This window comes from Lagopus muta, chromosome 3, assembly GCF_023343835.1.
Source record: "Lagopus muta isolate bLagMut1 chromosome 3, bLagMut1 primary, whole genome shotgun sequence".
NCBI classification, from domain to species: Eukaryota; Metazoa; Chordata; class Aves; order Galliformes; family Phasianidae; genus Lagopus; species Lagopus muta.
Window position 1 is genome coordinate 78,451,109 of NC_064435.1, and position 25,343 is coordinate 78,476,451.

At 39.8% G+C, this 25,343-nt stretch overlaps 1 protein-coding gene across 2 annotated transcripts in view; it reads left to right on the top strand.

Annotated features, from left to right (window-relative positions):
• CDH20 (cadherin 20) overlaps positions 1-25,343 on the top strand; it is a 308,871-nt gene that overhangs the window by 75,712 nt on the left and 207,816 nt on the right. Inside the window, exon 1 of one of the 2 annotated variants that reach the window (XM_048939691.1) lies at positions 22,221-22,318. The exons of the other annotated variant lie outside the window; for it this stretch is intronic. The gene's annotated coding sequence lies outside the window, so the exon portion shown is untranslated. Of the gene's footprint in view, positions 1-22,220; positions 22,319-25,343 lie in introns of those variants that run through there. 2 annotated transcript variants of the gene reach the window in all.

A 25,343-nucleotide genomic window follows, 5' to 3' on the forward strand; every position in this document is an offset into this window, starting at 1 on the left:
CTTTATTGTATGAGCCCATCACAAAGACATCTTTAACATTGTAATGAACATCCAATGCTTAGCCCAAGTGAGGATGCATCCTAGCTGAAGTGAACGTACAATTGTCAGTTCATTGTTTAATTGTTATTGTGGCCCAAGGACTTGTACTGTTTCAGAGAAGGCACAGGCTACAGTCAGTGTAGATGCAAACTAAAATGCTTATTTGCTGTGATTTTCACACATAAATTTGTAAAATCAGTGTTGCATGTGTTTTGATATTACTAAATGCATGGATTTTCTTTTAAAACACTCTTTGGAGAATTAGTATTTGTTTCTGGCTGATCTTGCTAGGGCTGGAATCTCTCTTTTTTTTTTCTCTGACCATGCTGGAGCCTCTGTGCTTAAGTGAGGATTCATCACTAAGAGAGGCCTTGTGCAGAGTCCTAGTGCTGTATCTCAGGAGCAAGCAAAAGTCTTTGAGCATTTCTATGTGTACTGTACTCATCTGGCAGAGTTGCTCACCATCACTTTAATAAGCACAGAGCAGAGGTGGTCATCAGTTGCAGAAGAGCAGAGCTAACCAGTAACCTTCAGTGGCTGATGCCAGAATTAGAGGAAAATAGTGCCTCAGCACTGGTTTAATTTCTCTCAAACTCTACCTTTTATCTCCTTCCCCTATTCATTTGCTTTATTAATTACCATCCTTATTATGATGATAACAAGATGGAGGGAAGGAGAAAAAATGCTTTATGTAAAGAGTTTGTTTTCTATTTATGGCTCGTTCATCCAGATACCTTTAGTGCACATACAATGCTAATGAACATACAATTCTTGCTGTAACAGCAGCATAGCTCATTTCTCATGAAAATGTATAGACTCTTTCAATCTTTGAAGAGACTCTCAACAGCATCTTAAAATATGCCAGAAACATCACACTCTTGAAGGGAGAGTCTCAACAAGGTTTTTGGAGCTACATTACTCTCCATCCCAAATGTTTGTTGGCTTTTATTTCGTAATGTAGGAATGAAAGGGAATCCTTATCGTTTGCATATTATCTGATAAACTAATGCACTGTAGGGCAAGCTAGTCCTGTTTCAGTGCTCTGAACATCCACTGATGCTCTTATGGAGTTACTCATGTTGATGGTTGATGAATGTTCTTTGTGCCCATTTTCTTCTTCATATATTTTAGGAAAAAGAAGTGGAGCTACAATGAGACTAAATCAACTATTTATTTACTCAATGTCCGTATGCAAGTTTTTTTCCCACTCTGGATATACAAAGGATTTGAGAAAGGGTTTTGGGTTTGGCCCAAGGACAAGCCTCAGGTGTTGCAGGGCTTCTAGCATCACCTGTCACTCAGCTCGTGTGATGCTGAGATGCTGTGGCTCAGGCAAGTGGTGCTTGCATGCCTCCCATGCCCTCATGCAGGTGCTGCTGTCGTGGGGTCAGGACAGCAGGGCACTGCCTCAATGAGATCTTAGAAAATGTACATAAGAGAATCAGGTGTGCATGCAGCAGATCCCAGAGTTGCTCTAGCAGCTCCAGGTTGTTTGCAGTCCTTGTGGGTGTCTGTCAAATAATTGATTGCTGCTCTTTCTGGGTGGGAGGTTTCAGAAATATGTTTTCAAAGTAGATTTGAGGTCAAATAATGACACTCCAGTGACCTTCTGCAGTGTTGTACAGTGCCGTCTGTGCTAAGAAATTCTGCCTCTAGATACAGAAACAAACAAGCAAACCAACCCTGCTACATACACACCCACAAACCATGATTTTGCTTAATGAGAGCAGTACCCATGGTAGAAACTCACTCTCAGCCACTTTCCTAAGTGCTGCCATCATTTACTGTAAATTATTTCATAACAACTTGAAACAGAAATGATTTCAAGTCAGAAATGTGTCATTCACAGCAAATGCGGAGAAGTTCAAGTGACTATCACATGTGAATCACTTTGAATTCAGCTGACTACAGGATATAATTACCTCCATTTATTGTGTTTATGAACAATCCTTTGTGTGAAAAGGTGTTGTTTTCAGTTTTTAAAATACTTCTGGTGGACTCAGATTGAGATAAATTCCAGTTGAAGGAATACCTTTATTACCACAGTTAATGTCATTAATTGCTTTAAGTAGCTCAGTACAAAGATGCTTTGTATTCCTGGAGTTTGTGTTTTAAGTAAATGCCAAAGACGAGATAAAGGGACACTGATTAACACTGATAAATTACAGGGAGCACGTTTTCTCTGAACGGTTTCAGCCATCTTATTTTCAGCCTGTGTTATGCATTGTTAAACAAGGAGCACAGTTTTAGGTTATTGACTGAATAACCTTTTAGAGCTAAAGTTTGTCTTTGGAAACAGAGGAAAAAGTAAGTGCATCTCCTCACTGCCTCATTGCTTAGTAGTCCTTCTGCTTTCACATCCTTCATGCCTAAAGGCTCTGTTGGTAGAAAAAAACTTTAGTATTCCTTACTTTCTGCCAGTGATGTTATTTCAAAGGTTAGAGGAAGGGAGAAGATTTGCATACAAGAACACTTGAAAAAGTAATGGAAAAAAAGTGACTCACTCCCTTCCTCCATACAATCTCGCAATATTTGGATTTGAGGAGTACTCAAAATGTGTTTTTCTGGCAGTGCAGCACAACACTTTGAGGTAACACAGTCTGCTGCAGACAAACATGGAGACAATAAAACATATGAGCATCTGGCTGTTTGTTTTGTATAGTCAGTTTGAGGAAACTTTTTCTTATGTCAGCCCTAGGGGCTGCAGCTGTACCAACAAGGGGCTTCCCACAGCATGTTAGTAGTGGACAATATTCATTCAGTAGATGTTTGATTTTTGAAAGCAGTAAACATTCCTGTCTTTCAAAAGGCTGGTGTGCTGACTAGGTTTGGGGATGCTCCAGAGACTCCATGTCTACAACATGGGGGTACAAGATAAGCTTTTCTTCCTGGAAATACAAAGGTGAGCTGTTGCAGGATGTAGCAGTCAGGTTCTTCTAAGAGGAGGATTCTAGGGTAGAACACCAAGCTAGACGCACCAAAGGTATCCGCAAAGGTGTACAGTTGCTGTTCAGAAGCTTTAAACGAACCAGTTCTTTCCAGTGAACTTTTCTATTGATCCAGGGCAGTAAATGTTGGAGTCCGTGCTTACTTAATCACACACAGAGTCATTAACATTTTAAACATCTCCGTTAACCAGGAACAGCCAGGAAATCCTGATTTCCAGATTGCCTATGGATAGCAGAGAAGCAAGCATATTGGTGATTACCACTTTTCTGGCTACACTTTTCTCACTTTCCATCAGAGGAAAATGTGACCAGAAATCTCTTCTACCAAAATTTGTCCTTACACCTGCCTCTATCTGGAATATGTATCACTTCATGCACACAAATTGCAAATGAACAAATACTGTGTGTCCTGGTGTTTCAGTAAATGAGGGTAAAGGGAAGCACTGCCATGCTGTGACTTCCACAGTCTGGCATCCCAGTTCCCATTTCCATCAGCTAGGATAAAGGTTATCATCCAGTTTCTGGGGTCCTCATTTATGGCTTCTGCACTGGGCAGCAGGAGACAGTGAGGAATTTAAGAGTAAATGCTGCCTTCTACATTTTTGCTATCTAAGATGCTGTTTCTTAAACTAACATCAGCCACTTCAGGATGAACTCAGACTAGCACACAGATACAGGTAGACTATTTTTCTCCTTTTTAAAATACTGTTTATCTCCCTCAAAAAAGCTTTTCCTTAGTGCACTGTGTGCCTCTAGATATATTCAGCAGAGAAGTCAGCTGTCCTCTGTGGGAAATGAGACAGCACTATGGTATTGCTGCCCCTGCAAGGTCTGGTTTCACAAATTCATAGCAGGAAGAGGGTGAAGAGTTAAAAGGAGAGGTCAGGAGATAAAGAGGACAATAGCCCCTTGCCCTGCCTACGTGAAAAGATTTAGGCAGGATGGTTTGGCTGGCTCCCACGGGTCCAGGCCCTATACCATCTTTATCACGCAAGTCCTTCCTTCTCATTAAGAGGGGGACAAGACCATGCAGGTGTTCTGCTTCCTTCTGAAAGCTTTTTGGCTACCCTGTGCTATGCCCAGATATCTACTTATCATGAGAAAAGAAGTACAAGGATTCTAACTGCAAGCTTGACATCAGGCCCACATGGTCCACTGCAGCTCATAGGTCCCATTCTCTATTGGGGTCTTGTGCAGAGCTACTGCAAACTTCTGAGTTGTCTGCACTTCCTTGGCAAGGCAGAGCAGCCTGCTGCAGTGCACACCAGACTTTTTTGAGCTCACATTGAGCTCACACTCGAGTATTCTGCATTCAATTAGCTCTCAAGCAGACTGATTATCATTTAGGCCTTTACTGATAAATGTTGTTAATTCACTGGAATATGCTAATTAAATTATTTGCATTTTGTGCAGTTGATAGAGAAAGGGGGCTGAGTTGTGATGATTGTAGTTAGATGGAGAAGTCCATCACTCAGTGGATTTGTGAAATAGCACTTGAGGGAGATGCAGGTAAGCTGTGCAGGGCAGCTCCTAAGAGCAAGAAACTATCTTTCCCATGAATGTTTATGGAAGATAATGTAAATGCTTAGCCTTTTTCTTCTCACTTGCTCCTTTGCTATTCATTTTGTTAAGTTAAGCCTTTGTATTTATTTTCCTAATTAAGTTAACAAGTGAAGTGTGCCATTTAATTCAGCATATGATATCTCATTGCGATGCACACATTTCAGTAATAAAGCAGCATTATATAATGATTCTATTTTTCAAGCTTTGTGTCTCAATCAAATAGTGTGTGATATATTTGAAGATGTTTTTATTGCTGTTCTTAGAAAATATGAATATGATCGTGATTTTCTTTGGAAACAGAGAACTATACTGGAAACAGACCCCCTTCTTTGCTTTGCTTTGAGTTGGTTTCATTTACTAGGAAGTATATGTATAATTATCTCTCCCCTATTTTTCTGTCATGTTTCCTGGAGCCCAAGCAGAGCATGCTTCTACACAAAGCAGTCAATGAAAAGAACGGCATCTGTTGAAAGAGATTTTGCCTGTTGCTTAAAATTGATGTCTGTTTTCAAACAAAAATACATTCAGGCAGATTGACTGCTTTGAAAATGTTGGAAACATACTTCCATAACTTCAGTTAGAATGCCTTGATTACAATTTTGTGAGATTAGAAACTGAATTAGCTGTGTAGAGATGCACTGGAAAGTAAGCAGGAAACACAGTTCATACTGGAACTGTGAACTCTAAGCCTCTTTTATTCATTAAAAACCTACCTGTTGTTGCATGATTTACTATATGTTGTGTAAATAAATCACATCAGTGAGAGGAGAAAGGGAGCCAGCTCAAAACTCTTGCAAAGCAATCTTTCATAGCTTCCTTTCTGTTGGTTGCGTATAATGTAATATGATATAAATTGTAGATTATTTGAAATCTCCTTACTGAATAGACTGGAGGATGTAGGGGTTTGGAATAAAAAAAGTGAAAAAGGCGAGAGCAGTGGATACAGCTTCTCACAGGATGGCATCAGGATCTCGTGCATACTATCTGTGGAAGGTGTCATTCAGGTCTGGTTCACCTCTAGCATGTACAATGGAATTAGAAGAGTTTCATTTCCATTACTCATGCTGGGCTGGGCACTTTACAAGTGAAACTGTGTTCCTAGCACTGAAGGGTTTACATTTAGGTCAAGACTTTACTAGCCATTTAGTGAGTTCCTGCAAACTGGGGCTGGATTTGCTGATGGTATCCGGAGGTACAACTGGGCTGTAACGAGGTTGTACTTGGAAATTTGTAAAAGGAGCAGAAGTACAAAGCGCTAGATGGGGACAATGTTTCTGTCAGCAGCATTTGACATCAGTCTCTGCACCAAATTAGAACTGAGTAGAAGAAAGTACAACTCTACCAGTGTCAGTGTTTTCAAAGAAGTGTCCAGCTGTGTTGCTCCGTTGGAAAAGCCCAGAGTAACTAGAAAAAGCTGTTGAGTCTGACCCACTATGTCAAGTGCCTTGCCTAACACTCTCACTTTGGGGTTTTGTTTGTGGGTTCCTCTCCTCTCCTCTCCTCTCCTCTCCTCTCCTCTCCTCCCCTCCCCTCCCCTCCCCTCCCCTCCTCTCTCCTCTCCTCTCCTCTCCTCTCCTCCCCTCTCCTTTCTTTCTTTCTTCCTGCCTTCCTTTCTTCTTTTTAGTCTTCCTTTCCTTTCAGTCTCCTTCCCCTCCCCTCCCTTCCATTCCCTTTCTCCCTTCTTTCTTTCCTTCTTTCTTTAATAGTAAATAAATCCCACCTATCTTATCAATTTCATAGCATATTTTGTCTTTTTATAATTTGGCATGGAGATGAGTGTGAATATTAAAGGGTCTACTTCTTACTCAAATCTTTCTTTACTTTTGCTTTCTAATAATAAATTCTGCACAGAAGAGCTAGTAATTTTTTGTACCCCCATTCTGATCAACAGAACAACTGAATTTCTGATTGGTCTCTCCTTCAATTTGAAACAGTTTTCTCATTGGCAGCATCCCTGAAATAAATGAAAAGTGAGATTGTATTATTATTCTCATCAGACTTACCTCTACTTTTTAAGCATTGATTTTACTGCAAAGAGTAAATCTCAATGCCTTCATCTGATTAATGTCCTGTTCCTAATTTGCATGCAAGGATGCTATCTACCCAGAGGTCAGAGCAAAGGAGTGAGGTGAGCTGCATTAGTACTTCTTTCTCAATCATGGGTTTGGCAGCAAAGACAAAGAGGTTGAGAAGGAAAGCATGTGAAGATTCATGCCCAGGGGAAGAGATCAAAAAGGTCATTTTCAGCTCCATGACGTGCATGTTTCTTTTAATCAGTTAAAATAACAATCAAACATACAGAGCAGCAAAAATGAAATCTTGACTACTGCTGCTTATTCAGCGTTTACCAGATTTAGCTCATCTCAAAAGAATGGGTTTTTTTGTTCTGTTTTGTTTTGTTTTTTAATTTGCAATAGGGCTTTCCGAAGCTGTTTTCTGAGGCAGAGGAAGCAAGCACATAGCAAGGGGAAACCACGGGGAGTGATTCCCAGAAGCACTGTGTGGGGTTAGTAAAATGAGAAAGGAAGCTGGGCAAGAAGTGGAAAAATGGAAGTAAATTGACCTTAAGAGTCTGGTATTTCCAGCTACTAATTAATGATGAAGGTAATTGCATAGTTGAAACATAATTTAGTATAATTAAGGAAGCCCATTTCTTGGAAATGATGGATGCAGAGAGGGCCACTAGTTGTTCAACTCTAAAAGAGCAAATCATGAAGCAATTTGTCGAGTAACCTCTCCTGGAAAGGAAAAAACTCAGAGAATATTCTACTGACTCTGTTTTTCCATCAGCAGTGAGGAGACAGCCATGTCCTCCATGTCACAAGTCTCTCTTGCTCTGTGAGGTTTCCCTGCTGCCCTTCAGTCCCTTAGTGCCACCACAGCACTGCTCAAGCCTGGCTGAGCAATGTGAGGCCTCCTGCCTTCACCCCATGGCCCTCAGAGCAGCTGTAAATGGGCCCCACATGTTATTGGAAACCCATGTGGGAGAGTAGCTGATAGTCAAATGCAACCCATGGCTGACCTTCATTTCTTGATTTTATGAAGTGTTTTAGGCACTGTGAAGCTGAGATACAAGTACTGCAAGGACTTGCAGATTGTGGGAAGGACACCAATCAGATCCACGGGGTCAATTTGTTGCATCTTTTTGAAATGCCTGAGCAGCAGGTTTCCTCTCAAAGGATTTGTGCATAAGAACTAAGCAAGAAAGAGAGGCTTATACAGTGTTTAAACAAGGGGAGGTCTGTCTAAGGGCTGATTGTGTTTCAACTTGTGGCTAATAGGGTATTAGGACAGTTTGAGAGATTGCTTGTCTATGTCCTCCAAAAGAAAACTGGAAAGAAAATAATGAAACTGTAGTTTATTTGTTCTCAAATGCTGTACGGGATTCTTCCATCTTTCATAATACTAATATAGTCCATGCAGTGCTAGAAATGCTATATATATTGTCTGTCTTTGATGTTGGGGCTGTTCTACGACTCAGCTTTAGGCACCATTGCCTGGCCACATCCTTGGGCAGCTATGCAAACAGACTGAGGCACTCAGGTCCCACTGCAGCAGATGGAGCACAGGAAGCACAGGCAGGAGTGGCTGGGGATCGATTCTCCCAGTATGGCAGCTCCTCAGAAAGTGGCTGGCATGGCAGGTATCTGATCCTACCTCCACATCCCCTTTGTCCTCATCTCCCCATTCATTTTGGCAGGAGAGGCCTGTTTGCAGCCTGGTCACTTCTCTCCGTCATCCTATTGGCAGCAAAATACATTCGTTATGTTCATGAGAAGCTTTCAGCCAGCCCTGTCTGATATACTTGCATTTTGCGTATTTGCAGTATCTTGTTACATTCCTTATGAGTACTGACATCTCTAGATGTAATGTATTCAGGATCAATAAATACCATTAAAATCTTTATGCATATTATATTTAAGAGATAGGGAGTGTTTGAACAAGTCTCAAGTTAAGGGAGCTTATAAAGTTGACAAACATGCATTTTAAACTGGTTGTGAAGGCCAAATCTCAACCACGGTTTAGTTACTCCTTCTTCTGAAACACCCTTACTTCTATTTTCTAAGTTTTGATTAATGATGTTTCAATGTCCATTTAGGTAGCGTGAAATTAAAAGATCAGTGTTAGGTAAATTTTTCAAAAAAAATGGTTGTGATATTTTCATTTGAAATTTCATTATTTTTAAATATAAGAAGACCAGTCTAAAAGTAACGCTTCCTGTTTTATGATGTGGGTCCACATCAGAGACAGGTGTTGGTGGTATGGCAGTAGAGGTTGAACCTTCTTGCAAATATTCCATTACAGTTTGTTGCCATGCAACAGATGGCAGCAGAGGGGCAGTCTGACAGAATGGTGTCTGACACACAAAGTGTCAGAGAACTATATATATATATATATATATATATATATATATATATATATATATATATATATATATATAAAGCAAACGAGTGGAGCTGATTTCCTCCATGCAGAAAAAAATGGCACCCATTGACATTCATCAACGCTCGCTGAACGTTTATGGAGACCAAACAGTGGATGTGAGCACAGTGAGGCAGTGGGTGGTGCATTTCCACAGCAGTAACAATAACAGTGAGGCACCTTCAATAGGACAGATTTGTACAAGCACATCATGTGGACTGTTGGTCAAGGCCAGTGAAAATACAGAGATAATGGTTGTGACTGTGTTGAAAAACAGTGTTTTGTAGCAGAGAATGTGCTTTATCATATAATATTATTGTGTTCTTTGTATCAGTCGTAGTTCCATGGAAATAAATAGGGGGCATTACATTCAAAGTGACCAGGTTTTATATATATAAATATGTATATAAATATAAGTATTGATATTCTTTCACAGAAGTAACTTGCTGACTCACACTCAGGAAAGGTCTCCACCACCTTTATTTCCAGTCCTTAAAACTTTACACAGTGTGATGTGTGACATTCTTCTCTACACATCTTCATCACCCTGCATCCGTTCAGTCTGAAATATACATATATATATACATATATATACATATACAATATACATATATATATATAAAATTTTATTTTGCTGCGAGTATAACTCCCAATTCCAGTGAAGATATTTTGAGATGTAGAGTTCAGTAGAAATGCATATTAGACAAGTCTCAAACATATGCCTCCATCTCAGCCTCTCACAGCACATTCAGTAATTACCAACACTAGCATCTACCACCTCGTTTCATCATGACCCATTCCTCCAATTTGATGATGTCCATACCACTTGCATACTATCTCATACACCTTCGGTGCCTGTTGGAAGAAAAAAAGAGCTGTTCCTTTTTATTAAAGATGTGTCTCACACTATGATTCATTAATTTAACACTATCAAATTCTTGAAACCACGTAGACTTTATGGTACCATAAAGTGTCCTTCCTAACACAGAATGAATGCACCTTCCAGTACCTACCTAATACTGTAGTGATAATTGCACCACTGCACTATTTTATGAGGCAGTAACCCAGTTTCTGAGCAGATAAACTACAAGGCTGAAGGCTGAGTAGTTTGTCTTGATGAAGTAACCATATTATTGCTGAGTAAAACAGTATGATTGTACCACTGCTACTTTTCTACTCTTGAGAGAGGAGTGTTTTGCTTTACATTTTGTCATTATTGTTCTAACTCTTTCAATGCGCCTTTATCCAGATACTAAAACTAAACTAAAATCTCTATAGATTTGGGTTTAATTTCATTCTGTGTTTAAAATAGCTCACAAAAAAAAAAAAGATACTTGCAGTCAGTGCAATCATATAATGTCAGTGTGTTACGCTATTGTGTGTAGGCAGGCAGTATTAAAGAATTAGGCCTGCAAAGCAGTGAGCTGCTGGACAGAACACCTTTTGCTTAATATTGCTTTAAGGCCAGGTCCTAATGATAATATTTAGTGTGAAGCAAGTACAACCTGAGGTTTAGCATGAGATGTGTTTTCGACAAAGGAGAGGTTGCACACCACAGTCAGCATGGTGCAAAGAGATGCAAGTGCTGGCACAGCCCTGGGGCATCTGCTTATCAGCTGTAGGAGATAATGCTGGCCATGATTATCTGGATCTCCCAGTCTTAGAGGATGAGTCTTGATGGCTACTTATAAGTTCTTTCACTGCTGAGGACCAGACGCAACTCCCACAGGCTGCCTAGCTGCCTGTCACCTCACAGGAAGGATTTGAGACTCAATGGGACTGCTTACTTCTTCCACAGAATGCATGTGTGCAAGGAGGTTTGTGCATACAGGGAAATATTCCTCTTGCAGGCAATAACCTTGTGCTTTTTTTTGTTTCAATCGCTGTGTGCCTAACGTGGCTCTTGATGACTTGTGCATTCTTCTTAAGCTGCTGCGTTTGTTACATGAAGCTTTTATGCTGAGCTGTACAAAATCAATAAATAACAATAAGAGGATCTTTCATCTCCTTTTCCTGCATGCCTCTATTCCTCTTCACATATGCAGGGAATGTTGAAAGGCAAAATTATTTCCAAATCAAATGATGAACAGCGCCCTTCGATAACTCTTGCTTATATAGGAGATTCTGAAGAGAAAACAAAAATGTTTCTCTCTCTTCATCATAACTTCTTTCCTCAGGCTTAATAGAAAAAGATAAAATGAGAACCATTACAAAGACACACGCCAATTTGCAGGCAGAATATATTGCAGGTGAGTAGGCATTCACCTTCAGAGATAAAACTGAGTCAGAGAGAAAGAATCCACATTGCCCTTAGATGGAATGATCGTTCACATCGCCCTGGCTGTTTTTATGCTGGCCGTTTGTCAGTAAAGCAGCAGACATCTTTTTGCTGTACTCTGGCCCCAGAGTTCAAACAAAATGATGCCGTAATAGACGAACCTGTCCAAGTTATGAGAGTTATTAAATGTCTCTTCCTCTATATATAAACCTTGCTTTTCTACTCACAGGATAAATTATATACTCCCTTTAATTTAAAAAAATAAAAATAAAGATCACAGCTGTGTATTACTGAGGAAGAGTAGAAACTGTAAGAAAAGGGTGACTTCAAATTAAGGCTGCTTGTGTCATGGTTTGCAAGAAGATATAAGACAATCCACTGCTAGATCTTCTTTTTTGTACTGCAGTCACCTACTGCAATCCTGGATAGCAGCCTAAGGAGGATGGCAATATCTGTGGGTATCTTATGTCCCCCGCCTTCCCAGAGTGCTGGACAGGGTTGGAGGTGAGTTTCTGTCTCTATGGTCAGCTCTGACAACAGTGCAGACATATGCTGTCCTCGTTTAAGCTTCACTGCATCATCTGCAGTCAGAGTGAGGCCCTTATTTTTCTGTGGATGCGAACTCAGACATGCCTGTTACTTCAGGATGCCCAGCTTGAGATAAGCTGAAAGGTCTAGTTTTCAGAAGGTGCTGAGCGCATCCTTTTTTTTTTTTTTTTTTTTTTTTTTTTTTTGATTGAACAGAACCCTTTCATAGCTCTGAAGTCAAGGACCTCCAGTGGCCAATTAGTTTATGAACACTGTGGTTGATCTATAGTTATTTCTGAAACGCCATCCCTCTTATCTCCAGGCTACAACTAGAAAGGTAAAGCACCACGTAATTGCACAAGTGTCTCAGAAAATGGTGCAAATGCAAATTAAATTGTAGGATATTTCACACTGTGTACATAACTCCTGATGCTTGTTTTACAGTTAGTACAGTTCAGTGGTTTTTAAGATTCAGCATTACAATAGATTTAAATACAAGAAAACTAAATGTAAGTTCTCTGTCACAGTACCCTCCTCTGGACCCACTCCAACAGCTCCACATCTTTCCTGTGCTGGAGGTCCCAGGCGTGAATTTAGTACTCCAGATGGGGCCTCACAAGAGCAGAGTAAAGCAGAACAATCACCTCCTCCTGGCCACCTCACTTCTGATGTTGCCCAGTATACGCTTGGGCTTCTGGGAAGCAAGCACACACTGCTATTCATGTCCACCTTTACATCCACCAGAACAACGAAGTTCACCAGAGCACCACAAGGCTGCTCCCAAAGAGTTCTTCTCTCTGCCTGTGCTTTTGTATGGGAATACCCCAAGCCAGGTGCACACGATGCAGTGCAGTGCTGACTCAAGAGGTGGCAAATGATGCATTTTGATACACTTCCTAAACTCAGTCCTGTGAGCAATGAAATAGATGCAGCTGTGCTTTCTGTTGTAAGAAAGGAATTTGAGAAAAAGTTTCAAGATTGGCAAAACCATTATCATTTTTTGCCATACTTCTGACTCCATTTTTAGTCAGTATAAATATATTATCTGCAAATTTTCAGATGGAATGTATTGAGTTGCAATCAGATATTCACCTCAAAAATCTGATCATGTCTCACTACCAGACTTTTATAAGCCCCGTCTTAGTAGAGAGATATATCCCTCACTTCATAATCATGCCTTATTCATGTCATCGCTTTTGGAAGTATATACATTTGTAAAAAACTGTTTTTGAGCCTGAAGCACAGGAAAAGTAAAAATTCATCAAAAATCTCTGATGAATACTTTGAAAATTCACTAGGAATTGTAGCAACTTCCATCAATCTAGATTGATACATTAGTTTCACAAAAACAAGATCAAATAGCCCACTAGTTTTATGGTTTTGTTGCTCTGCTTTTTTTTTATGTTTTAATAAAAAATATTTAAAATTAAAATGTTTTGTTACTTGTGTAGGTTAACTATATTATGTATTTTGAGCGAGTCTCTCTGAAAGTAATGCCACTTGTTTTATTATGTTGGCCCATGATGTCAGAGGCAGATGTTGGTGGTATGGCAGTAGGGATTGAACCTTCCTACCAGTATCCCATTACATGCTGTTGCTGTGTGACAGATGGCACCAGAGGGGCAGTCTGACAGAATGGTGTCTGACATGGAAGTGTGTATGAAGCAAAGGGGTGAAATTGAATTCCTCCATGTGGAAAAAATGGCACTCATTGACATTCAGTGATGCTTGCTGAATATTTATGGAATCTAAGCGGATTTGAGCACAGTGAGGTAGTGGGTGGTGTGTTTCAGCAGTGGTGGCAATGACAGTGGGTCATCTACAGTGGAGTAGATTTTTACGAGCGCAGCATTCAGACTCTTGTCTGAATTCAGACTCTCTTCAAATGAGAGTCTGAAAATGCATAGTTAATGATGGCGACTGTGTTGAAAAATAGTGTTTTGTAACTGAGAATCTTCTCTATCAAACAGTGCTATTGTGCTCTTTGTATCTGTTGTAGTTACTATAAAAATAAATAGGAGGTATTACTTTCTGTGGAACCTAGGCCCAAGACAAATTTCTCTTCACTATATGCAGTCCACGCAAGCCAAAAGGTTGGGCAGTCATGCATTAGACCACTTTGGTCCCTTTGGAATTCATCCTCTCCTTCTGTCAAAAAAATATATAGGTGAATCCAACATATACTGACCAGTGCTATGCACCAGCTTTGCACCAGCTGCATGCCATGTGCCAGCCACATGCAAGCAATTAACAATGTGCCACAAGCCAGATGCCACAAGCTCTCTTATATAAAGAAAGTCTGAGGGAACTGGAGTAGAGAAGGCTCTGGGGAGAATTCACTGTGGCCAGTACTTGAAAGGAGTTCATAAACAGGAAAAAGACTGACTTCTTACATGGGCAGACAGTGATAGAGTTTGGATGGATAATTTTAAACCAAAAAAGAAGAGATTTAAGTTGGATATTAGGAGGAAATTTTTTACTCAGAGCATGGTGTGGCATTGGAATAGGCTGCCAAGAGAAGTTGTGGATGCCTCATCCCTGGAGGCATTCAAAGTCTTGGTAATTCAGTCTAGTGGGTAGTAAACCTGCCGCAGTGGGGGCTGCAACTGGATGGGGTTTATGGTCTCTTCCAATCCAAACCATTCTGTGATTCCCCGAGACCTCTCCCCTACTGAGCTCTCACAGCTTATCTTGCTTCATTCTTTCAGTGAGTCACACTGAAAAGTGCATTCTTTGTATGTCCTCTAGCATCTCCTGATTTAAGATTGTCCCTCAGCCACTGAGCCTTTAAGGATATGGTGTACACCATTAAGACTGTCTTGCCTGCATTCCACCTTTCCTGGGAGCAACAGAGATTCATAAGGAGACAATGACCAGCCAGCTCCTGGCACCTAACCACTTGGTCAGCTCCTACTCAGTGGCCTCTCACAGCTATGAATGATGCTATTTTCTCATAACCAAAGAACGACAGGCAGAAAAAAAATATTATTTATCTTCTAATATAATTTGCTTTTCCTCTTTAATTTTCCGTACGTGAAGGAAAGGAATAAAAAAATTACTCTCCCCTGCACCAGCTCACAATAGAGCTGCTTTGGCTCAGAGGCAGAATTTTTGTAATAACAGGTTTGTGTTTCAGAGTACAGACATCAGCAGACTGGCTATTTGTTTGGTTTGATTTTTTCATATGACCTAATCTCCTTCCAAGTAATGCCTCCCATCATCTCAGTTGATTCTATTCCTACATGTGCGCTTTCAGCAGTGACATTTCAATATCAAGGAAAGCTAAAGGCAGAGATTTCATTGCAGTAGCCCCCTTTGGGCTTTTGGCAAGATGTAGTGAGATGCCAGTTGTTACTAGTAATTTTATTTGAACAAGAATACACTAGAACATTCAACAAAGCAGAGTATATTTAACATTATTTCCTTCTGGTACATACCATATTTTGTCATAAGTGCTATGAAGGAGTCCAGTTGATCATGCAAAGTCTTGTTAGCTTTTCTAGCATCTTTCAGACCATTAGTTATTCAAAATGCAAGAACATTTTTAAGACTACACATTGTAATCTTTTCTTCTTTCTCCCACCACCCAATTAACAAATAGAAACAAAAATTGAAAAGTATTCAGAGCTATGTTTATCAACAAAAATGCTGATTCTATGAAACTGTTCTGTTGTTGTTTTTTTTTCTAAATCTCCCAACTACATTCCTTCTTCCATCATCTCATCTGTTGTTGTCTGCTGCACGTTTAGGCTATGTCACTATGTCCTGGGCACTTCTTGTGTGTTCAAGCATTTGGGTGGAAGATAAAAAATAGAATTTCAGTACTTAAGACTGCTGTGACCTTGGCTACTGTAACCTTATAATACCCTAGTCCTATTTGATTTTAGTGTCAGACACTTACCTGCCTGTTAAGATGCAGCTTTCTTCCAGAATTTCCCAGCCAGAGCACTCCACTGAGGAATGGTATGGTTTGTCCTGAACTCCCTAGTGAGCAAACAGCAGTAAGCCTTCATGTGTTGCTGCCTGAAAACCAAGCACTGTCTCAGGTTGGCCATCAGAGCACATATTGAGATATGTACCATTGTGACAACAGCCAGTGCCCAAGTCCCTGCTATTGCCCTTGGTACACTGACACTGGTACTCAACCCAGTCAAACTGGTGGTTATTCAGACAGTGGAATATGCTACGATAGCACCTATCACTACTTACACAGAGGAAAGAGAAGTGAGTACTCGCACACTCTAGTTTTAGAAATCCAGCTCAAGTAATGGAGGTAATTTAGCTGCCCCACTGAGTACAATTCCCCTCACACAGCTCATGGGGAGAGGTCCCTCCGATGGGCAGGAAGATCACACAGCTGCCAGACCAGCAACCCGGCAGAAGCATGGCATGCTCCCACGCTGAGGCAGAATCTTCCAGAGTTGATGGGCTTTGGAAGAGGAAAGTATCTCCTTTCCCATCTGCAGGAGCAACTTTGAAGATCAGCTGGGCATTCTGAGGACTTTGCTGTCACATCAGAAATGTGAAAGATAATTACTGGCCTCAAATGTCTTTACATAATAAGTAAAAGTACATGTCTTTCCACTGCTCCACTGTTCATCATTAAGCTTCCTGCCCAAAATTAACCAGTTTGTTTTACAATAGATTTTTTTTTTACCCAGAATGTCTTTTTTCCTTTTCCACAGAGAGACACTGTGGGTCTGCAAATGTGCTCAGAGGACTGGCCTGGTTTTCTGATTTCTGTGTTGTTTATTTTTTCCCTAGAAACTGCATCATTTGTTTCCCTCTGGTGTTGTTTATTTTATCATGCTCTGATGGACACCGAGGCCACAGCTTTTTACATACTAGTTACTCAAAATGTTTCCAAGAGGTCGTCTTGCCTGCCATCTTTCTGCCAGCTCTGTTTTTGTCAGGAGCTGCTTTGAAGGATTTCCATTTTGGTGGCCCACCCACATGCATGAAGTCTAAATCATGGGTAGGTGGTGATTTAAACTGAGTGAAAGAAGAAAAAATATCTGCAGCCTTTCTCCTATGAACTCTTCATTAATGAGCACAGAATTCACACTCTAGGTTCTGTAAACCTCATTTAGATGTGTCAATAAGAGCCAGAACCATATTAAAGGCCTGAAACTGGAAAAATAATTAAGAAGACTCAGTGCCAATTACTTTTCATCTTCAATCTGCTGCTTACAGTTCATACCCAACAAATACTGAAAGGTCATGAGTATTTTTTTTCTTTTCCTTATGAGCAGGCTATTTAGATTTCTTCTTAGTGTTCTAAGAAGAGACCACTGTACTTCAAGCCAAACAGCCTATCTCTCATATTAAATGGAAGTCAGACAAGGACAGTCCATTTTTCTTTTCAATAACAGGTGCTATTCAGAGCATTTCCTCTATTTTCCCTTACTATCGCAGACAAGGCAGTGGAAATGTAATCACTTTTAATCAGGTTTAATTATGTACTTTATTCTCATTCTTTATCTCTCCCAGTTGCTAAAATTGTGAGTTTCATCCTGCTTCCTTTGTTGGAGCACTGTAAAGCTATCAAACAACAATATGTGTCTGCATAGACATAGGTGCCTGCCCCAGAAGCCTGCCCTGACTTTGGCATCCCTGTTTCAGCTACTCTTGCCGTGAGGATTAATGTCAGGCATGTCTTGAACCGCAGTAAGTTTGTGCATTGCTGTGTGCCAGTGTGCCCTTGGAATTCCTCCACATCACAAATTCTGAAGCATCTCTCGAGCCAGTAATAGGTATGCGTTGTACCTATCGTATTCATCTCAGGGGTTTGGTGCTTCAAAGAAGATGCCAGGCTAATTCTCATAAATATTCCTCAGTTTATTAATGCTGAAAGGTGTCCCTCTCATCTTTTGATTTTTCAAAGTACAGTTCTCAGGGAAAAGAGTTAGAGGCTTGGATTTTTAAAAATCCTATTGTTAAAAGTAAAATGTTCTTACTGATGCCACTGTGAAAACTTTAGATTGCTTAAATAATTGTAAAAATCAATTTGATTTCATTTGTGCTTTTTCTGATCCAGTTATTTTTCTTTGCTTTATGTCAGCCAGTAAGGGTCAATGAATTTACCACATATTATTTTCTATCATTTCTAACTCCAGGTTTTCATATACTTGAAAGCATTTGAATTGTAAGTGCTACGGGCAAGGCTACAGCATATTTATTTATTCATTTTAATCGCTGCTGAAATAATAATCAAAAGCACTGCAATGAAATATTTATATTTTATTTATACTTGTGTTTAAGTTTTTGTTTTGTTTTGTTTTGTTTTAAAAAAGGCAGTACAATGTGGGTACTTAGAATGGGGAGATTCTTTTCCCCACTCTTTAAACTGTACTGGGTGTACCTCAGTCAAAGTTCAGGGATTCACAGTGCAAATCTTCGCTCCCTTTCGCATCATTTTCTGGCTGCTGGTGTGCAGAACATCATGCTGCTTCCATCTTTTTGTAACCTATTGCCATTCTAGTGACCTTTCCTTCTTTTCTCCAGCCTCCTTAAAAGTGAGCCACAGGCCAGAAAAAAAAAAAAAAAAAAAAAAAAAAAAAGGGGAAGGATGAAAATGGAAGCAGAATTGGCACTTACAGTTCCATCCAGCACATCTTTTTTCTACTCAAAAGGGAAATCTTTGTAACCTTGTCCAAAATGTCAACATATTTTCAAACAAATGTTGACAGGGGTGGGCAAACTTCAGCAAGAGTGTTTATTCTAAAGCTCTGTTTCTTACTCACTAAGACATCTTCTGTCATGATACATGCTAAGAAGGGTATATAGGCACTTTCCAGGTTGCAGTAAGGTTTTAGACATTCTGATAATTTGGCCATCATTCTCCTAGTCAAATCTGAGGGAAATGTGGGTTTGCTCCTAAGGTTGGTTTCTAACAACCCAATCGAAACTGGCTGTGGGCAAGGTCATTTAACAGCTGAATGGTCATCATTGCTTTCTGAGTGAGCAAAGTTATAATAGATGGGAGGTGGAGTGAGTCGCAGCTATTGAAAGCATAAAGTTAAAAAGGAGCTTTTAGACAGCTGTAGTATCAGGAGAGGCAAAAAAAAACCCAAAAACCATACATATGGAGTTGCTGTAGCGTAGATCTAGTGAGTCTGTTATTCATGGGCAGAAGGTCCACAGCAGGCTGTGCCAGGTTATTTTCATTAAGACTGGAGGAATCTAATGAATATAGAGGCAGCGGAGCTTGTTTGTCAGGGACAGAGATGCTCGCAATTTGAAATGGGAACTTTGACAATATAGGGGTGGCATGAGCCAGAGGTGAAATTCTGGGTCTGTTCATGATTTGAAGGAAATGGGATTTTTCCTTTGACTTCAAGGAAGCCAGGAATTTGTGCCAGAAAACTACTACATCTAACGTTGTAAAATGTATCAGTCACACTGGCAAAGAATAGATTTAGCTGATGCAGAATTTGTCATATAGCAATGCTGTTGCATCTGTCACAGTGCCTGAAGATGAGGAAGTACTAGCAACAACAGCAGAAATTGAATCTGTGTCTGTCTTGTGACAAATGTCACCTGAGTTAGCTATATGTGTGATTTTGACTGAAAATCTGAAACTGGAAACGGATAATGGAGTTGTTTATTCTTTGGCACTTGGTGAAAAGTGCAGAGGTAACTGCTGTACTTTAAATCAACTGTTGATATTTTTTATATGATTAACAAGGATTTTAAGGTTCATGAGGAATGACTGAGGCTGTTATCCCCACACGGCACTATAAAAAGGATTTTATTTTTAATCCTGTGAAGGGCACTGCGAATTGCTTTGGTGGCTTTGACAAAATAACAGCTGTGGTGACTGACGGTTCTCCAGCTGTGTGGGGGGGAGGCAGCAGCTTTATTGGTTTACTTAAAAAGAAATATGGAGTGAACTTCCTACCTTTTCGGTGAATGAGGCACTGAAAAGCCTTGTGCAGGAAGGTACTAGAGCTGGCAAATGTCAGGAAAGTTGTTAAAGTGATTAACCTTGTTAGAGCGGGAGTGAAGCTTTCAGCATCTACCGCTCTGTCTCTGCCACAAAAGTTGCTGAGAACACAGTTTAGGGATTGGTTTCTTCAAAAGTGTAAAAAGAGGTATTTTGAGAAATGAGAAATATTTTGTCCTAAAAGAATTAAATGGTGATTTTCACAATAAAGCCTTCTGGAGTCAATAAACAATTGCCAGACCTTATCAGCACAAATTGTTTACTACTGTTTTTTTTTATGTGACTTGGAATTTGCTTATAAAGTAATTCTTAACTCAAGTTTATTTTTAATAGAATCTTTAAAGCTATTGGAAAATACACTGGGCAGAAGACAACCCTCTCTGATATATTTCTGCTAGAATACAAGATGAAAAATGAATTATCTATAGAAGTTTTAATGTAATTTGTGTTTGTTTTTTCTTTGTTGTTGTTGTTTTTTGTTTGTTTGTTTGTTTGTTTTTGGTGTAGCTGGGCTAAAAGTACTAACCACTGCCCTTTTTCATTTCACAACATGAATGGATGCATTTTGTTCTTGGAGACAGGAATACTATAGACCTTGCATAGGCAAAAATTGTGTTGATTCAGCAATTCTTGCAGTCAGCCCTGAAGGACATGGCATGAAACCCAGCATCCATGTTTCCACAATCTTACTTAGGCTACGAAGTTTGAGCAGGCAACCAACGTTGGATATTGAGTTACATGTTTCAGTTTGGACACGGCTGAAGTAAGGCATTGCTTTTAGCCACAGGGATGGAGTACAGATAGCTGCATAATCAGCTCTTCTTTGTCCATCTGCAAATTAATAGCCTCTGGAAGGTGGGAGGAAAATGGCAGAAAACCTGGTTAATGGGAACTGCACCGATAAATGTTCCCCAAAAATTAGAGGAGTCAGCTTCAAAAATAAAATAAAATAAAACCTTTGTTCAATTTCAAAAGAAACCTCCTGAGTGGAAGAACTTCCTCTGTGTTTTGAATGTGATGAGTGAAGTGAAAAAGCGTAGATGAATCTGTGTGCTTTTACCTCATATGAACCCAGACAGAAGTATCAATGCAGATTTAGGTAACACAGTAACAGAGAAAACTCCTGAGGTAATCTTACCAATGAAGTCTTTCTTACTGGGTTGGAAATGAATGCTTCTGTTTTTAGAGGCAACGTTGTTTCTGTTGGCATTTCGGAATGCTAACCATCCTTCTAAATGATTAGCTGTAATAGGTTATTGTTGGAAGAAATAGCGGAAATGAAACCAAACCAATATTCTTTCCTTTAATCCAATTTTATGTCCGTGGTCTTGATTTTTTTTTTTTTTTTTTTTTTTTTTTTTTTTTTTTTTTCTCCAGTTTAAGTCTTATTTTGGTTGTAGGCCATGGCAGTATTGCAAAAAATCATTCGGCTTTTCACTATAAGTAATTTCTGTTCTAAAGGAATTCCTTCCACCTGCAGGAAACGCTGGTATAAATAAGACCAGACAAGTGATTGTGCCTTTCTTGAGAATTACTGGTGCTATAAATTTTAGTTAATCCCAGACACGAGCAGCAAGCACTGTAAAGCTCCAGGCCTTTAAACACGTGAATAGCTCCACTAAAAGCAGCAACAATTTGTGTGTGTTTAAAGCTAAGTACCAGCCTAAGTATTTATATGATCAGGATCTAAGGATAAATGTATTACCAAAGTAGCTCAAACCCCTAATTTCAGTCCTGTAATACTGGTATTGTTTGACTCTAATGTTACACTTGGATTGTCTTACCTGTTAACAACAAGACCTCTGAAAAAGCACAACACAGCTTTCATGTCTTGCCTGTTAACACTAGGAATAAGATATTTGTGCTATGTCTCAGTGAAGCTGTACTTTCTGCCCACGAAGAGGACACCATGTTCATTTCCTCCTATCCCCAAAACAGGTAGAGTTGCTCATATCAACACAAAGCATCTGCCAAAATTTTGTGGTCACTGTATAAATTCCAGAAAGTTGGTTTTTCTTCACATTTTCTTTACATTCCATCAACGCTTGTCTGCCAAAGTCAGTTGTTTATAAACACAATCAACCCACTCACCTGCTTCTATCATGTTATTTCTGATGCTGCAGACTGTAAGCAAGACTGAATGTGAAAGACTGCAGACCAACTGTAACTGTTCTGAGTTTTAGGGAGTTGTGTATTTAAGGACAGCAGTGAACAAACCTGAGTTTGTCATGCTTGTAGTAACCGACTCAAGTGTATATGGATTTTGCTTCTTTTCATAACTGTTTGTTTTGGTGCTCAATAGAATGGCAGTCTGAAGAGGTTGTTTTTTAACAATTATTATGACCTTTTATCTAAAAGTATATGTGAAAGACCTTGTAAAGAAGGAAAAGGGCAGGTGTTGCTGAAATGCTAAGTCACACCCTGAGCCAATGATTGAGCACCTGGTGAGAAGGCAGGGCCAACACAGGGAGCTCAGGTGCAGCTGAGTGACCAGAATGGATATAGCCAGGATCCTTCCCATCCCTCATTTAATTGTTGGCAGTGGAAGCAAAGGTATTTTGCTGGAGGTTCCTGCGTACCTGAGGTCTCTCAAAGGTAAGCACTTTTTTTTTTTCTTTTTTTCTATGGCTGCTGTATTTAGGCTTGTTCTCATTTGCTGTAGCCTAGGATTGTGCTACCCTGCTACTCTCGTGTTTTCCATCACATTATAGCATCACAGCAGGTAAAAACAGCTAAGGTGATTGTTATCTTCTTCTGTCAAAGAGGAGTTTGAGATGGCAGAAAGGGTGATTTTCTCCATGTAGGAGATAAGCATCGCTAATTGTATCTGTTGCTTCAAGAGATATCATGCTTCAGTGGTTCTCTGATGATGAAAGACCCCCTAATATACTGTTGTTTGAAAGAGGTCTTAGTATGTAGCTGGGAAAAGCCTGGAATGCTCCTTTTTCTCTAGAGGTTCATCTTCCAAACCTGCTGGTATTTCTATTGGAATGAAAGACTGGCAGAGGTATGTCTTTATGTGTAGCACATAACTGCGTTAAACTGCTCCACATAAAATCCTTTGCAGTTCCAGTGAAGTACTCTGGACCTCAGTGAAGTGTAGAATGAACTCAGTGAGCTGCTACATCCTGGTAGGGCTAGCTGAAGTTGAGATCAATAACCTGTTCAGTTTGGTCCTTCAGGAGTATGAACTGGAGAAAAAGCTGGTAGTCTAAGTGGCATGTAGGAATTCTTTGTTTTTTACTTAATCTAGATGTAATCTGTTTTCTTCTATAAGACTGTGATGGATTTACCTTTAATGCCATATTTATGCAATGTGGAACATACTTTTAGATTTCCAGGAGACTTCTAACTCCAAATGCTGTTTTTACGAAGGTGTTTGCAGATCATCTCGAAGAGCTTGTTAGTAGCATCTGCCTTTTTCCAAAGGATGTGGGACTGTCCTATAGGGCTGCGTAGTACTTTCAAACACCTCAGATTGAGCAGCAAGCAGAAAAAAAAAAAAGAAAAAAAAAAAAAGCTGGTGGGGCATTTGGGTGGGTGCAGACTTTGGGGTCTGAAGCTTATTGACTAGGGGAGGAAATACCTTACTGCAGATATGGTTACATCCAACTGCAGGACTGATGGGAGAGTGAGGGCAGCAGACATTTGAGTAGTAGAGTTTTTGGTAATAGGGAGACCTGAGTACAGTAATGGGCTGCTCGAGAACCAGCTGTGAGTTCATTCAATGATTGGATCTGACCAGACTCAGGTGTCTGTGCTTCAGGCTTGCTGATTACAGCCTCTCAGCAGAAAATGTCTGAAATAACTAGTGACTTGACTTGCTTCAAAGCACCCAGCTTGAGTCTCATGATTGGGCTAAATCTTCCAAAAGACCCTACCATATAGCCCTTGAAAATTGAGATTCAATTTTCAGCACCTCTGTTTAATTCTTCAGATTGAGAAGGGAGTGTTGGGGTTTGTAGCTTACTTCCTTTAATTGAAGATTTTGAAATTGTGACCTTTACTCTTAGTACCTCCTAAACCATCTTCTATGTGAAGAGAGGATATAAATTATTGTGGACTCATCTGAGGATTTACAGCACTTTAACCACTTACTGTTTGACCCACAGCATTTGCCTTGAAATACAAGGGCTGATATGAAGCTTTCTCATATAGCAGATGTTGAGTTCCTATCTAGAGTGAACAAACACTGTGTGCAGGGGGGTAAATATTCTTTGTCAGTGCATTGGAGTATCTGGATTTATGACTGCTGATGGTCTTGGATCTTCAACCCTTTTGTGCGAACATTTGAATTATTTGATTTAGTGGTAGTGCTGGTAAGAAGATCATTTCAGAACTGGAGCAGCTGGTTATGGGGTGTTTAAAATCAGTATAAAACAAAAATCCTCATGGCCTTGCTTGGTCCTCATTACAAGTCTCTTGTCCTTATTTTCATCTTATCTTTCTTTTGCTTCCCTCCTTCAAGTGCCTTCCTGTGCTCACTCAGACTAAGATCTCTGTTCAAGTACTGTATTTTAATATTTCTCTCTTCTCTGGGGAAAAGAAAAAAATCAATGGTGGGGGAAAAGTAGAGCAGCAGGGAACTGACCTGGCTGTACTTTAAGCCAGTGATGTCTGTGATAAGAATCTGTTGACCCGTGTTTTAATCTAACTTAATAATGTAAGTATAATTGCAAAAAAAAGACAAATGTGCTTAATTATAATTTGTCCTGTTAGACTTCATCTTATCCGGAATGCTTAGGCAGATGAAAGCACCTTAAGAAGGGTACATACCACCATATTCAAGTCTGTAAGTCTTCATGTTAATCACTTGCATAATGCAGTGGCAACACATACGCAGAAGTACTTGATTATAATTTTAAATTGTTACAGTAAGGCTAGCTCCTGTGAGCAGGTATTGAAGCTTGTAAAATGGATGATGGACGCTTAGGAGCACATGTGCTAAATTATCTGTTAGTGTATCAATCATGTTAATCTTTTGTAATGTTAGAATATAAGACCCTCTGTAGACATTGTCCTGCAATTCAGATGGTTATTGAAATGATTTAAATGCTGTGCTTGTTTCTGTAAAAATTCCTATGTTTTAAAAAAGTAAGGTCATGTTGCTAAAGCAGTCCATATGTTTGTGGGAGGTTTAGGTTCAGTCCTCTGCTTGGAACTAGATAAGCACATCAAGCTTTGCTTTGTCTCCATGGCTTTGCTGTAAAAGTCCACCTGGGAGGAACCAGAGGAACCAGAAAGGTTCCCAAGGAGACCCTAGGGGTCCCTTCTCTCAGAAATCTTTCCTTGTTGGATGCCTATTCCAGATATAAGTTCCTTTCCCTAAGTGAATCAACATCTTTCTAACAATGAAAGAGTTCTGATGCCATCAAGCACCACTTTGATTGTGAATGAAAAGAAACAGCATTAAGATAGACACTTAAATTCTAACACAGTGTGTAGTGGTTGGACAGAACAAGACACAGATCTGAATGATCTGAATTTCGTCCTACCTTCATTTATCCAGACCTGCAGAGGTTGTTTTGATACATACATCTGCTGAAGGTCGCAAGTTATTAGCTCATTTTTTGGGTGTCAGTTTTCTAAGATCACAGTGGTATTCTTTTGCAAATGTAGG